The 15,294-nt window shown below is 33.8% G+C and overlaps 1 protein-coding gene across 3 annotated transcripts in view; it reads right to left on the bottom strand.

Annotated features, from left to right (window-relative positions):
* PCDH15 (protocadherin related 15) overlaps window positions 1–15,294 on the bottom strand; it is a 1,524,279-nt gene that overhangs the window by 1,093,972 nt on the left and 415,013 nt on the right. The gene's annotated exons all lie outside the window — the stretch shown is intronic.

The following is a 15,294-nucleotide window of genomic DNA, read 5'->3' as shown; positions in this document are numbered from 1 at the left end:
GTTTACTTGTTACCAGGAAATAAAATACAGTATACTAGGAAAATGTTCAGTTTTTAGATGTCAGTCTAGACAGATTCAAATAAATTTGTATATTTTTCCCATTCCTCCTTCCTTATTTCTTTCCATCCTTCTCTAGCCCCCCTTTCCTCTTATTTCTCTTCTCATTCTCCCCCTTTGTCTCTCAATGCTTTCTTCTGACTCTCTTTTTATGGGATGCTGCTCAACTTTGGGGAGTTTGCTTCTCCCTTTGTAACTCAGAAGTAGTAAAAAATCAGTGCTTTGATATAGTTTCCAATGGGGATTAATAAAACCTTTTTCCCCCATGTCTACTGGCCTCATCTTTTTCTCCCTTTAATCTTTTCCTTTAAATATGTTTAAGACTAGAAAAAATATTATGACAGAAAAAAAACCCTCAGTTTCTTACAGAAAATGATGGGCTTTCCCACACCCACTCTCTAAGTATTATGAAATGCAAATTACTTTCCCCCTTTGTCTTCCTTCAAAGTCCCCAAACAAAATTCCTTATATTTTTGGAAAAAGAATGACAGATTACTCCATTTGAAGTTAGGTGTTAATATTTATCTATGAAGAAATTGAGAATATGTCAAAATGTAAGAACATTTATGAACTGATCCAGAAGATATTAAGTCATAAATGAATCCTAAAAAGGAGGTATATAAATCAAATAAAGATGAAAGCATATTGGCATTGTTCAAACATGGTGGACTAGATTCTACAGGATATATCAATTACTCAGGAGATGCATATCATCACATTAACTCATTAAAATTAATGGAAAACATTTCAATTTACAACCCAGAGAATAGTTGACCTTCTTGGCAGCCTCAACCCCATGATTTCAGAGGAGCTGGTTAAGATTAGTATTAAAATTTAACCTTTCAGATCTACAATTAAATGTAAATTATGACCCTTAAATTTGGTACCATATAAAGTCTCATTATGGAAAATGCATTTCAGCATTTTATTGAAAATCTATTTCAGTAAATTGTCTGAAGGGCAGAAAAATAGTAACCCCTTTTAAGATTCCACTTTAGAATAGATATTACTAGAACATGTGAGTGGGAGTGGGTAGCTAATGGGAGGGGTGAATAAATGTTATGGCGGAGAATTATGGGTACTTTGGGGGTATTGTGGTATGGTAACACATATCTGAGAGGTATGAACCTATACCTTTAAGCCATGTACATTGTTGTAAACATTACCTCAACAAAAATGTTTAAAGAATAAATGGAATTCCTTGTCAGTGAATTCCAAATCCCCTCCCAAAAAAGAAAATCCATAGTTCTCTACTTTATAGTCATCATCTTATGTGCACAAAAAAACTATGCCACAAGCAAATTATTCAATTAAATACACATAATAAAACCATATATTTGACAGAGTATATACTCTGTTAACCAGCAGATTATGTAGCCACATGACATTGGAAAGATAGTATATAGTACAAAAATGAGAATGCCATAATATTTCTCTGAAATGGGGTGACTCCTTGATGGTAGAGAAATAAAATAAAAGCCAACATATCTTATAACAATGTTAACTATCACTGGTATTCAAGTTTTACTAGTAGTCACTTAGAAAGAAAATAAAAGCAATGAATGCAATATTGTTAATACTTTACACAGCAGGAATGAAAAGCTAAGCACTCTCAGTTATATTTTAAAGCTGTTGAGTATTAAAATAAGAAAATCAAATGCAATAAATGTTTGAATGGTAACTGAGCTTCTTCAAAATTTCGATTTCACATTTGCAGTCGCTTTATCTATTCATCCTTCTGAAGTATATAAATTGAGTATCTCAGTTAATAGTAGGATAGTACTTTTGAAAGAAGCCAAGTATCTGCCAATTCAGAAAAGATACATATCCCATTTTGCCTTCAATAAGATACTACTATATCATTTTAACAGAAAAAGAAACAAATGTCAGGTTTATAAGAGATATTTCTCTTAGTTACTTTCTATAATAGAAAATGCTATCATATATCAAATGTAGAAAAGAGGCATTTTGATTCTCTAAAAAATGTGCATTTAAATATTTAAGAATGGTAGATGTCTTCCTTCAAATGACAGAAAATGCAATTAACTAAATCTTCAAAAATTTAAAGTGTTTTCAAAATTAAGAGGAAAGGGAGGTAGAGATGAGAGCTAAGTGTTCTGTTAGCTAACCTTAAATAATAAAGTGTTTAAAAAATTAACCTCTTGTCTATATTGTCATTATTACTGATGAATGTGACATATGAATACATTAAAATGTTGAGTAATAGTCATTAATTGTTCCCATTTTTCTGGGTTAGGTACAAGTTAATAAACAGACAAAATGTAAATTATATTGTTAGGTGTTTAATTGATAATACTCTGTTTTAAATTTACACTGGGATAGTCAGATGTAAAAATGCAAGAGTGATCACCAGGGAACTTCTACTTCATAAAACAACAAAGCCAAATAATTGGGGGTAAAGAAAATTTTTATTCTTGCTGAAAATATTATTTATCATAATGTTGATTTCAACAAACATTGATCACCATCTACAAAGATGCTGCTATTTATTAAGATAATGTTAAAAGTGGAGAAAAAGTCACAATTCTAATTCTTAAAGATTATAAGACTTGTGAGTGATACATGTAAATAGATAAGAGGAATATTATCTGAATAAAGGCAAAATTTAGAAAGGATTGATTTCCATATGAACAAAGGTGAAAGGCTTAGTAAAGAAACAAGATGACTAAGATGGATTGGACTTGGAGGAATGAATGGTATTTTGCTATGTGGATAGCAGTCAAGGGATTATATGCAGATTATGAAAAAAAACATTCTACCAACAGACAGGTACACAAGGTTTTGGTTGTATTATGCATTGTTGCAATTATAAAAACATATTCTCTTGGACCAAATAAGGGATTCAGGAAAAAAAAAATAAACCAAAATTAACAGGCAACTATAAAACAGAGATATTCTGCAGGGGATGGTGAAAGAGAAGGATCAAAACAGGGGAGGGAAGAGCACAAGGGACTATGGTGATAGTACATGGATGAATTGGTGGTGGGAATTTTATAGGGACTACACCTGAGAGGAGAAAGGAAATATTGTACAAAAGTGAACAATGATATATATATATAAGTGTGTGTGTGTGTGTGTATTAATAAATTTAAAAGACTACAAAAACATATCCCTTTTCCGAAAATCTTACTAATGGGTGACTAACAAAATGCAGAATTTCAACAAATGTTATTTATTCCTTGAAAAGATTATATAACATCTTATTGGAGTCTATATATCTCATAATCCAATACAATAATATTTATACAGTGAAACTTTGAATGGGTAAAAAGAGCCAAACAAGCCTCACACAAGTCAGGATAGGTTATGCCACCCATGAGTTAAAAATAAAAAAAATTCCAGTGCTTTCTACTTTTAAATTTACAAGTAAGGGACTGCACATCTCTGATTCGTCAATTCATTTTTAATTGATATATAACATAACTGAAAAAGAGGGAATGACAACAGATAAATTGGAGAGTATAGCAGAGATAGTGGTCACAAAGCTCATAAATGTTAGTGTCAAGGTTTGAGAATAAACAATATTAATGCTGAAGTCTCCATTTCCCCCACTAGATAACTCCATTTATGGAGGGCTGCCTGAAAGTGGAAATTTTTAGGGGGCTGCTGGAAAAAATTCCAATGAGAGATGATGAGAACTTTATGAAAAAGACAGATTCAAAGGAATAAGAAGATTTACATATCTTAATTATATAGATTTTAATAAACAATTCACATTTGCCTGAACAAAGCAGCTAGCACTCGAATAGGAAAAATTAATTGTAGTATTTAAACTTACAAGTGCATTTTCATAAAATAAGGATCAAGAAGATGTGGTACATATACACCATGGAATATTATTCAGCATTCAAAAAAGATAAACACATGCAATTTGCAGCAACATGGATGGAGCTGGAAGGGATCATACTAAGCGAAATAAGCCAGAAAGAAAAAGAAAAATACCGGATGGTCTCACTCATAGCAGGAATCTAGAAAACTTAAATAAGGGATCAGGAAAAAGAATAACTATAAGAAAGAAAATATCAAAATCAACAAACAACTATGAACAAGAGACACTCTATGGGGGAGAGGGGGAGGGATTGGGGTCAAAATAAGGGGATTGCAATTGTATGGGGAATATAAAAATAAAATTTATTTAAAAAAATAAGGATGTGTAGGTCATTAATCATGTGCATGAGTTTCTGTATGCACTTCAAAACATGCACACACAATAAATTAATTCTAGAAATTGTTTAGGGCTAGAGTTGTAGCTTCCCTCCCACCACTATGATTTCTTAACTTGAATGGACATATTTAACTTTATGCTTACAGAATCACATACCAATAAAATGCAACTGATTCTCAAAACCAAACCAAAAGATGTTTAAATTCCAAAATGATATGATTATTTTAATACTTTACTTTGAAGTGATGCTTACCTTTAAGTTTTATCATCTAACTGGTCTACCTTATCTGATTAGACACAGATATGACTTACATATCTGAAATGTCTCCAAGGATGAAAATGAAGTTAGTCTGTATATGCAGAGGGAAATAGAGGCCCTAACACAGACAATCTTAAGGTTGTCCTGATTGTGTTCTGTCCAGCACTGTCTTTAAGAGCACCCAAGTGGGAGACTGAAATCCTGGGTGCTCTTTTCTCCAACAGGCTGTTACACCTTGGCAGGGACTGTATGTTTTATTCTGATTAAGGATTGGCCTCTCTAAATCATTTTTTCCATAGTGATTTAATTTTTGTAATCATTACTATTAGTAGGATGACAGAGATTATATTTTTTCTTCTCAGAAAATCTTTTATGAAGCCTTCATTTATGAAGCCTTCAAAACATCTCTGTGCTAGTAGTCAGTCACAGATAGCCATGTGCTATTCCTTGCTTATCATCTTAGTAATTTTTGCTATGTCAAGTACCATTTCTTTCATCTTTACCTTCCACATAATTAGTTTCATGATGTGAAAACAATGTGGGCATTGGTTCCAAGGTCCAAGAATAAAAACATCTGTGTGAGGGGCTCTGGTTTTGTTCCTTTATAACCTAAGTGCTGCCTCAGGGAAGATGTACACACATTGAAGATAAGGAGACAGGTTTTGCTCAAATATGGCAGTCAAGGAATTGCTGCAGGAGGAACTTAAACCAGATGTCACATTCACTGGAGAGGGAAACATATATAAACATTTAAAAATTATTTGAGTTCTGAAAATGATTAAACCTATAACTAAATTTGAAGTTACAAAGTGAGAAACTATAATATAAAACTTCATTCCTACAAAAATGTTCCTACTTTTCAGCCTACATTAAGATTAATTTCTATATTAAGACTGACATATAGGGCTTCCCTGGTGGCCTAAGGATTAAGTCTCGGTGCTGTCACCACTGTGGATTCAGTTCGAACCCTGGCCAGGGAGGCAACCCACATACAGTGCAGCAGACATCTCCTGTCTCCCCTGCTGCTCCCCCTTAGCAGTATATTTCAGTAAATCTGCCTACTCTGTCTCTGGTGAATCCTCTTACTCCCTGCACCTCTGGCCTACTCCAGTTCTTCTAGGCAAAAAAAAAAAAAAAAAAAAAAGGAAAGATTGAAGGGCCTCCCTGGTGGTGCAAGGTGTTAAACACCACACTATGAAGCAATCTGCAGCCTCTGCAGCACGAGTTCAATCCCCAGCCGGCCAAGAGCAACCCACATGGCATGGCAGACCTCTCCTGTCTCACCCACTGCTCCCCTCAGCAGTGTGTTTCGGTCACTCTGCTTGTTCTGTTCCCCATTCTGTCTCTGGTAAATCTCACCCCTCTGCATCTCTGGCCTGTACCCCAGCTCTTGTATGCATAAATAAATAGATATTTTAAAAAGATTGAAGTATATTATATATTCCAAAAAGACTACTGGAATTAAAGTGTTGCTCTGAAGGACAATTTCGTAACAATTACATAAAAAGAAAATATGAATTTATTTTTCAGGGTGTTAGAATCACTTAAAATAGCCTAACTATGTAAAAATGAAGACCTTAGTTTTCCTTTGATTACATATGTAATAGTCATTTTAATATGTTAGGACAATTTTTTCATACTTCAGTGTTTCAACTTATTCCAACATCCTCTGGGGAGAGATATTATAGGTGAAAGATACAGATATAATTCATGTTATAGTGAAAACAAGTATAATATTATTCAATATAAACAACTTTTCAAAGATGCACGTGAAATTCCAAATGCATTTTATGTACATATAAAGATCTATAAATGTATATTCATGTATAAAATAGAATATCATGAGACAAAGAATTAAACGAACAAATGACTGGTGGTTCTTTGGAGATAAGTAAAAACAAAGCTAATAAAAAAAAGTTGGCTTTTAGTGAAATGCAATTAAAAATCAGTACATCAGAGTCTCATTAAAGTTATCATTTCGGGAGGTACACAGTAGCTACAAAAGAGAAAACAAGAAACACCCACACTCCTTCCACTGAGGACAGCACTCAGGAATCTCTCAGCACTGCAGACAATGTAACGAAAGTGCTTAGTAGATAACTGGGTAGAGTAATAAAAGGAAATAATGAGGATTTTTTTTTTACCCTAAACAAATATATAAAATAAAATAGATATATTTAAGAAATTCCAGGGTATCAGTGATATTTCTACCTCTCACCAATCATCCTCCAGTATATATAAATAAATCAGAGTGAGTTGTCTAGATTGCTCCTTTGCCACTTTATTCATGAGTGTCATTGAAGCAATGGTTCTCAGATTGGAGGGTGAGATTTAAAGACTTCACTCTCTAGACATGCTTAAAAGTTACTCTGAGTTTGTGATAGTGACAGTCTCCTGCTGTAAAGCAACTATTTTCCTATTTCTTTAGGACATTAGAACAGGGCAAGAATGTTCCAGTATTGAGGAAAGAGATGGTATGTCAACTATAAATGTAGATAGATATAGACTTTTAGTTACCATTTTATTCCAAAAACAATTTTATGAGCCTTATGTAACATGGTTAATCTATTAATCACAATTAAGTGAGGCGTTACATTATGACATTACATAAGTTTTAGCAGTGTATACTATAGTGGATTACGATCATAGGCATTGTCTCTACTTTTTATTTACTTTTTTTTTGTTTTAGAATATAATTCTATTACCTTCTCAGTTCTACATACAACTCTTTCTGCTTTTTTTTTAAAGATTATTTATTTATACAAGCACTGGGTACAGTCAGAAGCGCGGGAGGGTGAGAGAATTCACCAGAGCCAGAGTGAGGAACAGAACAGGCAGACTGACAAAATACACTGCTGAGGGGAGCAGCGGGCATGGCAGGAGAGGTCCGTCGTGCCATGTGGGACCCTCGCTGGCAGCCAGGGATGGAACCAGCACAGCAGAGGCTGCAGGCAGCCTCGCAGCCCAGCACTCAACCACTGCGCCACCAGAGGAGGCCCCGTTTCTGATTATTAGTAAGTATGTTTTGACCAAAAATTCAGGAAGGGTTGGGAGGAGACAGATGGGTAAAAACTAATGGTCTTGGGCCTCCCCGGTGGCGCAGCTGTTGAGCGCTGGGTTGCAAAGCTGCCCGCGGCCTCTGCGGAGCCAGTTCGATCCCCGGCTGCTCCCCGGCCACCAGAGGAGGGTCCCACATGGCGTGCAGACCTCTCCTGCCACCCGCTGCTCCCCTCAGCAGTGTACTTCGGTCCTTCTGCCTGCTCTGTTCCCCGCTCTGGCTCTGGTGAATTCTCTCACCCTCTCGTGCTTCTGACTGTACCCAGTGCATGTATAAACAAAACGAACAAACAAACAAATAAATAAATAAAACATGCCTCTATTAAAAAAAAAAAAAAAAAAAACTAATGGTCTTTCATACCATTCTAAGAGAATGAGCCACTGATTTGACTCCAAGCTTTCTGGTAACTAGTGTTGTCCAGGGGCACAATTATTTTCAATGTGTACTTAAAAACAAACAAAAAAAATCATTGATAAGAAAAACAAAATTATTTCAGTTTATCATACAGGCACAAAGGAAAATATTTCTCCATGTGGTCCTCAGGGGTTTTGCTGCAATCAACATTTGTCATAATTTTTCTTTGGTACTAAGAGTGACTGTTTCCTTAAAGAATTGCATGGTAACAATTCCCAACAATTTTCTGAGGGCATAGACTGTTGCTGCAGCACATTTAGTATGTTTATAGAAATGAAGAGGCAAGAGTTCTTAAATTAATATTTTGTAATTTTATTTTGATATGTATTTTTCAATAAAGATCAGCTACCATTGGTTGCTTGTAGGGACCTCAATAGAGGTACTTTTCACTAAGGTACAAACCAAATGATTTAGTTTATTAACCGATTCAAATTTAGGGCTGAAATCACCGAAGAGTACACATACAGAGAATAAGAACAAACAAGCCCAGAAAACACATGAAGAAAGTAAATGTTTTCCCAGAAATAAACGAATCTGTTTCATGCATAAAATTGGATGGTCGGGGGAGCACACTCCAGTCCAATACAGGCAAATAATTTGAATCGTGGGCATTGATTTAAGAATTGTTATATTTCCAGTTAGTCTTGGGCTACTAATATTCCAACAAATTATCCAAGCAGAAGAATTCTTTTGTTATCAAGAGTTTCTAACTCTGGAGTTCTCTGTAATCTGGGCATGCTAAAGTTTCCTAATTCCAGAGGTTAACTTTCTAATCTAAGCTAAGTCATGTCAGCAACTGATTGGTTCAGAGGTGGACATGTGACAAAGATGGACTACATAGTGAGGGATAAATGACTATGTTGGAAATTCTATACTATGAATTTGGAAGCATACAGGGCACTGAGACTAGACAAGTTAGAAGAGACCATGAGGGGAGCCTGTTTTAAAATGAAGACATCACCAATGAAATCAAGCTGACAATTGATAATATCACTGAACCCTTGAATCACGTTTTCACTTCACTCTAAAGAGGAACTGCAGACTGTCAGATTCATCAATCAATAAACTTTATATCTGATGTTAATTTGAGTTATACTTTGTTACTTTCATTGTAAAGCATCTGACTATATATTTGAAGATGCTCATAATTGTAGATAAAAGTATAGCACAGAAAATATTAAAACATTAAAAATACAGAAGACCATTATTTTTAAATTTATTGAGCTCTACTACTTCAAAACCACTTTATTTAAAATCACTTGCAAACATGAATATATATATAGATATAAATATAGATATAAATAGATATATATATATCTATATATATATTCATCTAGCATTTGAACACAGTGATTTAAAAATTTGAATGCAACTAATGGTAGCAAGTGCTAGGTTTGGATCGCAGATATGATATGTGAATACCAATTGTTTGGGATTTTACTAGTGTAATAGGTAAAAGCACATGTGGGACACAGGAGTCAATGGGGGCTGGGGGCATATTGTGGATTTATACATTTAAAAATTTCACAGCTCCTGAGTAACCTTGTAAGGGGAAATCCTGCTCATATTTAAAGACCAAAAGTCATTCTACTCACTAATTATATTTCAAGAAGTCCCTCCACTACCAGTTTCTCTAATTTTTATATATAAACCTCAATAACAGCTTATTTTATCTGACAGGCTTTCAGAGGTCTGAGGTCAACGATAAAAGCTTTTGAAGTGAGAAATAGATGTAATCATTAAAGAAGCAGCACCTAATAGTGTGATTCAATGTGGTCTAAGTAGAAAAAAAAAAAACAAACTGAATGACAGAAGCTATCAGAGGCACTGGATGTATCTCTAGGATGACATTTGTAATCTGAAGAGTGTAAGGGGATAGCTTTATGTGTGGAAATAAATGAGGGGGAGAGAGAAAAAGAGGGGAGAGAAAGATCAAAAGAGAAAGAAAAACTTTAGAATGTTTTGCTGTTTGTGAAGCAATATTTGAAGTATCACCTCATTTGAGTCTTGTAACAAGCCTACATAGTGTGAAGGGTCATGATTTTCATCCTTATTTCAGAAATGATGAAAGGGAGGCTGATGCCCTGTATGGCTAAATCATAGTAACATACAGTCAAATACTACTAAATAGTATACACAAGTGTTTTTCAGGTCTTCTGACTACAAATCCTCAGAAGTTCATTCCACTTTCATTTAACTTCCACATATTATAATACTCCACTCATAAACCACAAATAAATATTACATTTACAAAGATAATAATAAAATTTAAAATGGAAAAGCTTTGTATATTTGTCAAATACTACTCTAATAGGCTCCAGTGGATCATTTGGACTTGATATATATTTATTCTCTTTCAAAAAAGTTTGTTTATTTTGTCTCTCAATAAATTTATCAGACATATTACTTTTAAAATATATATGATACAATTGGACTAAAACCATCTTCTAGAAATTCTTACAAAATACTTGAAAATACCTATAGCTGTCTGTGTGCATCTTTAAAAGCTTTAAAGCTTTTACTTCCTACATGAAAGGAGGAAATAAATAGTTCTTCCATTTCCCACTGCAAAGAGTGACCATTTGATCTCTTCCTGGGCCACAAAACATAAGTGAGAAAATTTGCTGTTGTATTTGGTAAGGTTGGCTTTCCCCAATAAAGCAGGTTATGACATTTAGTGCAGTCTTTCCCTTTGCCTTGCTTTGAATTTGGGTTCAATGGTTAGAAAGGCAGCACTCAGACCACTGGCAAAGGAAAAGTAAAGATAATCAGTAGCTTCGAGCCCTGACATGCCTGCCCTGCTGAGAAGACTATCTAGCTCCTGACAAACTATGGCTTTGTCTGGGGATGAGGAGGAGGTAGTTTTGTAGATTTTACTGTTACTTACATTCTTGCAATCTTAAAATATACAAATAATGCATTTTGGCCCTGATACTCTCAAGACTCCTTAAAACATTCTAAGTACTCTGTATGTCTCCATATATACATCATCATCAAACAACAGAAATACACATCCTTCTTCCTAAAGGCAAATGGATATGACTAAATCAAAGTATATACAGTGTTCCTATCATGCTAATATTTTTAATGGGCCTGGCATTTCTGTTCGATTAAATATGTCAGTGATTCAGGCTTACTTTTCAATCTCACGATATGCTCCTGCCACTTGAATAATTGTTGCATAAGAATCATGCTTTCCCAATTGCCACTGTCTTTCCCCTCTACATATTCTTCCATATAACAATGATGCCTCGTATTCCCACTTATGAAACAGTAGGTATAATCTTTTCAAGCTTAGCTGTAAAAAATTTTCTTATATAAAGTTTTTCCTGAGACCTATAAGCAAAATAATTTTCCTTTTAATTTTCTGCAAAATGTTTTACTGCTCATGAGGCAATTATAGCAAACATTTTATAATTTTTGTGTTCTTGTTCAATTCATTTTCCTCTGCAAAATTATCATCATCCCTCCCAGTAGACCATAAAGTTCATTGAGGATAGGAAGAATATGTGATTCATTTTCATTAGCTGCACAGTATAGAGCATAAAAGTGACATATATTGGTGTCTAGTCAAGGGTACTAGGGTTGACAGAGTTGATTTCTCTGTGGATCCCTTCATCATGCCTTTATCACTGCTACATACTTGTCAAGAATGACCATCAACAAAGAGGATGGGTTATTTCCTTGATAACCCACTTTTGGTGAGTGTGGTCTTTATGAATAAAGAAGCCCATTTCAGAAGGATAGAAATTTGCAAAAGCACCTCTGCATCTTATTAATAGGGATGATCAAAGTACTGCACACAGATCAAGCGAATCCACTGGCTGTTATTGGTAAAATTTCATTAGAACACAGCCACACTCATTTGTTTACACAAGATCCAAGTCAGAATTGAGTAGTTACCACAAGCTTCAAATACTTACTAACTGGCTTTTTATAGAAAAATTCTGCAAAACCTTGTTGTTAGGAAGGTTGTTAAAAACAACAATAATTCACTAGTCAAATAAATTAGAGAAACAAAACTTAAGTTTTCTTAATGGCAGGACTTTTCAAAGCCTGTGACTCCTATTATGTACTACTAATTTACATGCCACTTCCCTGATTTCCTAAGTGTTTTGAGAATGGGATTTTTTTTTTCCTTTTAATACATTGTATCTCAGACCCAGCAATGTAAGGCTTACAGTTTGAAAAATGCTATTTTAACAAGGTACAAGAAAAAAAATCACTGAATTGGGGTTTTTCTTTAAAGTAATAATACCCTTACTGACAATATTTAACTCTCTGCAAATCCATTTAATATTCTAGTGATTTTCTCCAATATAAATAAACCACTTAGCAAACTGCCCTAGTCCACAATAAAAGAAACATTTAAGCATCCTTGAGGTAAAAGTTATAGCATACCTTGTACTGTAGTATCTTGTTCTATAAACAAGTTAGGAAGTAATTATTTCAGTGATGTGGATAATTAACATGAAAATAGTTGCAAATGTACTTGGAGAGAATCTATGATCTTGAATTCAAAATTATTTAATCTAAGTAAAATGGAGCCAGGAATACCAAACTTTAGGTGCATTAATATGATTAATGACATAATTATAAACCTCATTAAATGTAGAAACTACTTTTTGTATTATCACATAATTCTTAAGGCTTTTCCCACTTCAATATTTTCTCTTTGAAAGCATAGTTTTCTTCACCTTTTGTAAACTTGTTGGTAATATAAAACATGCTAAAGCAAAATGTATTATTATTCAAGGGCTTAGACTGTGTGCACAAATTATTTTGTTATTCAATGCATCTAATGAAACCATAGATACAAAAATAATTATAGTGAAGTTGACACATGTAAACTTCAGAGACTAAGATTATCTCACAAAGATAAATTCAAAATATAAAAATCCAGTCTCAGATATATAATTCATGCAACACATTTTTTCTCACTGCCACCCAATGAGTCCCGGTCACTAGACCACCACACGCTGATGTCTAACGAAGGTGCAGTAGGAACTTCTCTGACTCTCACACAAGCAGTGAAAAGAGGCACATTTGTGTAGAGAGGCAGATATAAGGAAAAGTTTATGAAGGAGAAAAGGAACAGAAACAAAGTAGGACTCCCTGGCCTGTGGAGCAGGCCAGGGAGGCACAAGGAAGCCACCATGGAATCATGCCACAGGGAACATAGACCTTCTTTCCCTAATTATTCTAAAGCCCCACCAGTCTCTTTGTGATTGGTTAATTCAAGGTGGTCTCATTCTGTCTTAATGTCTCTGTGTCCAGAACTACATCTTGCATCTCAGAACCTTATCTTTGAGTCTTTTTTCTTTATTGTCCTTGTCTGGGAATGTGTTGTTGGCCCCAGTCCAGGGGGAGTTTGATTAGCCCCTTTAGAATTTGCTGTCCTTATCTCTGGAGCCTTTCTTATTCCTCAGAGGCATTTTCCTATTCTATTCTGAACCTAGAAGCTATCTGCTTGCCCTATGACTCACTATCATGTTACGGTATGACCCACTGTGGTTTTGGAGTCAGAATCCATTTTGAATCTCCTCTCCTCTGCTTTGTATTGCCCAATTTAAACTTTAAAGTGAGCAAAAACTTTCTTGGAAAACAGTCTGAGTACCTACGCATACTCAAGAAACTTTATCCAACAGTTTGTTGGTGGCACGGCTTGGCTTTATGTATCTAAAATGGTTCAACTATTGGTTTCTAAAATGTCCCCTTTGGTCAATGTTTTGTTTCCTTGCATAGTACAATCAAGACCACTATAAATAATACCTATAACTGTAAAATATTGTTTTAAACAATTTACCTGTTAGACATAATAATTATTGAGAAGACATATAGTTAAATAAGATACACAAATTGTTCTAAGACAAAAGTGATTGAATTTGAACATAAGAAAGGTAATATCTTAGAAAACTGTAGTAATGAAAATATATATTGAGGATGTTTTATAAAGTCAAGGTCCTTTACAACCTCATTGATACCCCTAATATGTTACATATCAGTCCTAATACCAAAAGAAACTGATTGTTATATAAGGTGAGGGTAAAAAACAGGATTTTCTAAAAGTTCAAAAAGGGGAAACTTAAAAGCTAGTGTATTTTTATGGCTACCATTTTATTAGTCAACATTTGAATACACTCTTGCCATATAAGCAGAAAGAAGGGGTACACATGAAAGAAAAACACTTATTCTTTAGGAAATTTATTGTATGAAAAGGGAGACAACTGAGAGCTATTGTGTATGACAGTATTTGTCCTGGAAACTTTCATTCTACCCTTGGATTAAGGGTATCTCTCTCTCTATTTCTAGATATCAACCTAACTACCTACTCACCTAGTTCTATGTACAACCACACATATTATGTAGAAATGCACATGCGCAAATTCATGAGTTGATAGGAGACTGATAGCTCAACAATGAGCTATTCATACCATATTTTTTTTTAAGGTCTAAGATATAAAATTCATTATGAACTTACCTTGAACTAGAAATAGCATGAATATTGAGAACACAAAATTAGTCTGCTTTTCAATGATTATTTTCATAATCAGACAATAGACACTAACACAATGGAGTCAAATTTTCTTTAATGTTACATATTCCATGCAATGGAATATCTAAAACAATACTGTTTCATAGAATTATAAAAAGCTTTATATGGAGGCTGAAACTACCACTGGGAATATAATCTTGTATATGTTATATATATTTACAAAGACATAATTTGTATATATAAAAAAGTACCACTAGCACTTTTAAAACTGGTAGATTTATAAAAATTCAATTCATAATTATTGACAAGAGAAAATTATTTCAACTATCTATTTTTATAATTATATAAATCAACTCAATACTGTTTTATGTCATATTTATAGTTGCATTATAAAAATATAACTGCAAAAATAGTATTTTAATATTAAAATATATTGATTATAAAATATTTATGGAGTATCTACTATGCTACAGCTTTATGATAGATGCTATAAATATACTATGGACAAAAGAGACAGATACTTTATCCTTCTGGAATCTATATTCCACTAGGATAAAGAGAAATACCAAAAATACGCACACTAAGTATAAATACATATGAACGTCTTAATTTGCAAATTATAATTATGTATTTCTTCTTTAGGAGTATATATTTTTCTAAAACACTACATTCCACTTTTAACTAAGCAATATAAATATAAATTTCACTTATTACTATCTTAATTTGTAGGAATGATTCTATTTCAGTGAATATTTCTGTTAGTTTGTATTTGTCATTCTATTTCAGTGATTTAATATATTATTAGATCACTAAAGTATATTTCT

This window comes from Talpa occidentalis, unplaced genomic scaffold (assembly GCF_014898055.3).
Source record: "Talpa occidentalis isolate TD23 unplaced genomic scaffold, MPIMG_talOcc4v2.1 talOcc4.8, whole genome shotgun sequence".
In the NCBI taxonomy this organism is placed as follows: domain Eukaryota; kingdom Metazoa; phylum Chordata; class Mammalia; order Eulipotyphla; family Talpidae; genus Talpa; species Talpa occidentalis.
Note: the sequence above shows the minus strand (reverse complement) of the source record. Positions and strands in the feature narration are given on the sequence as shown.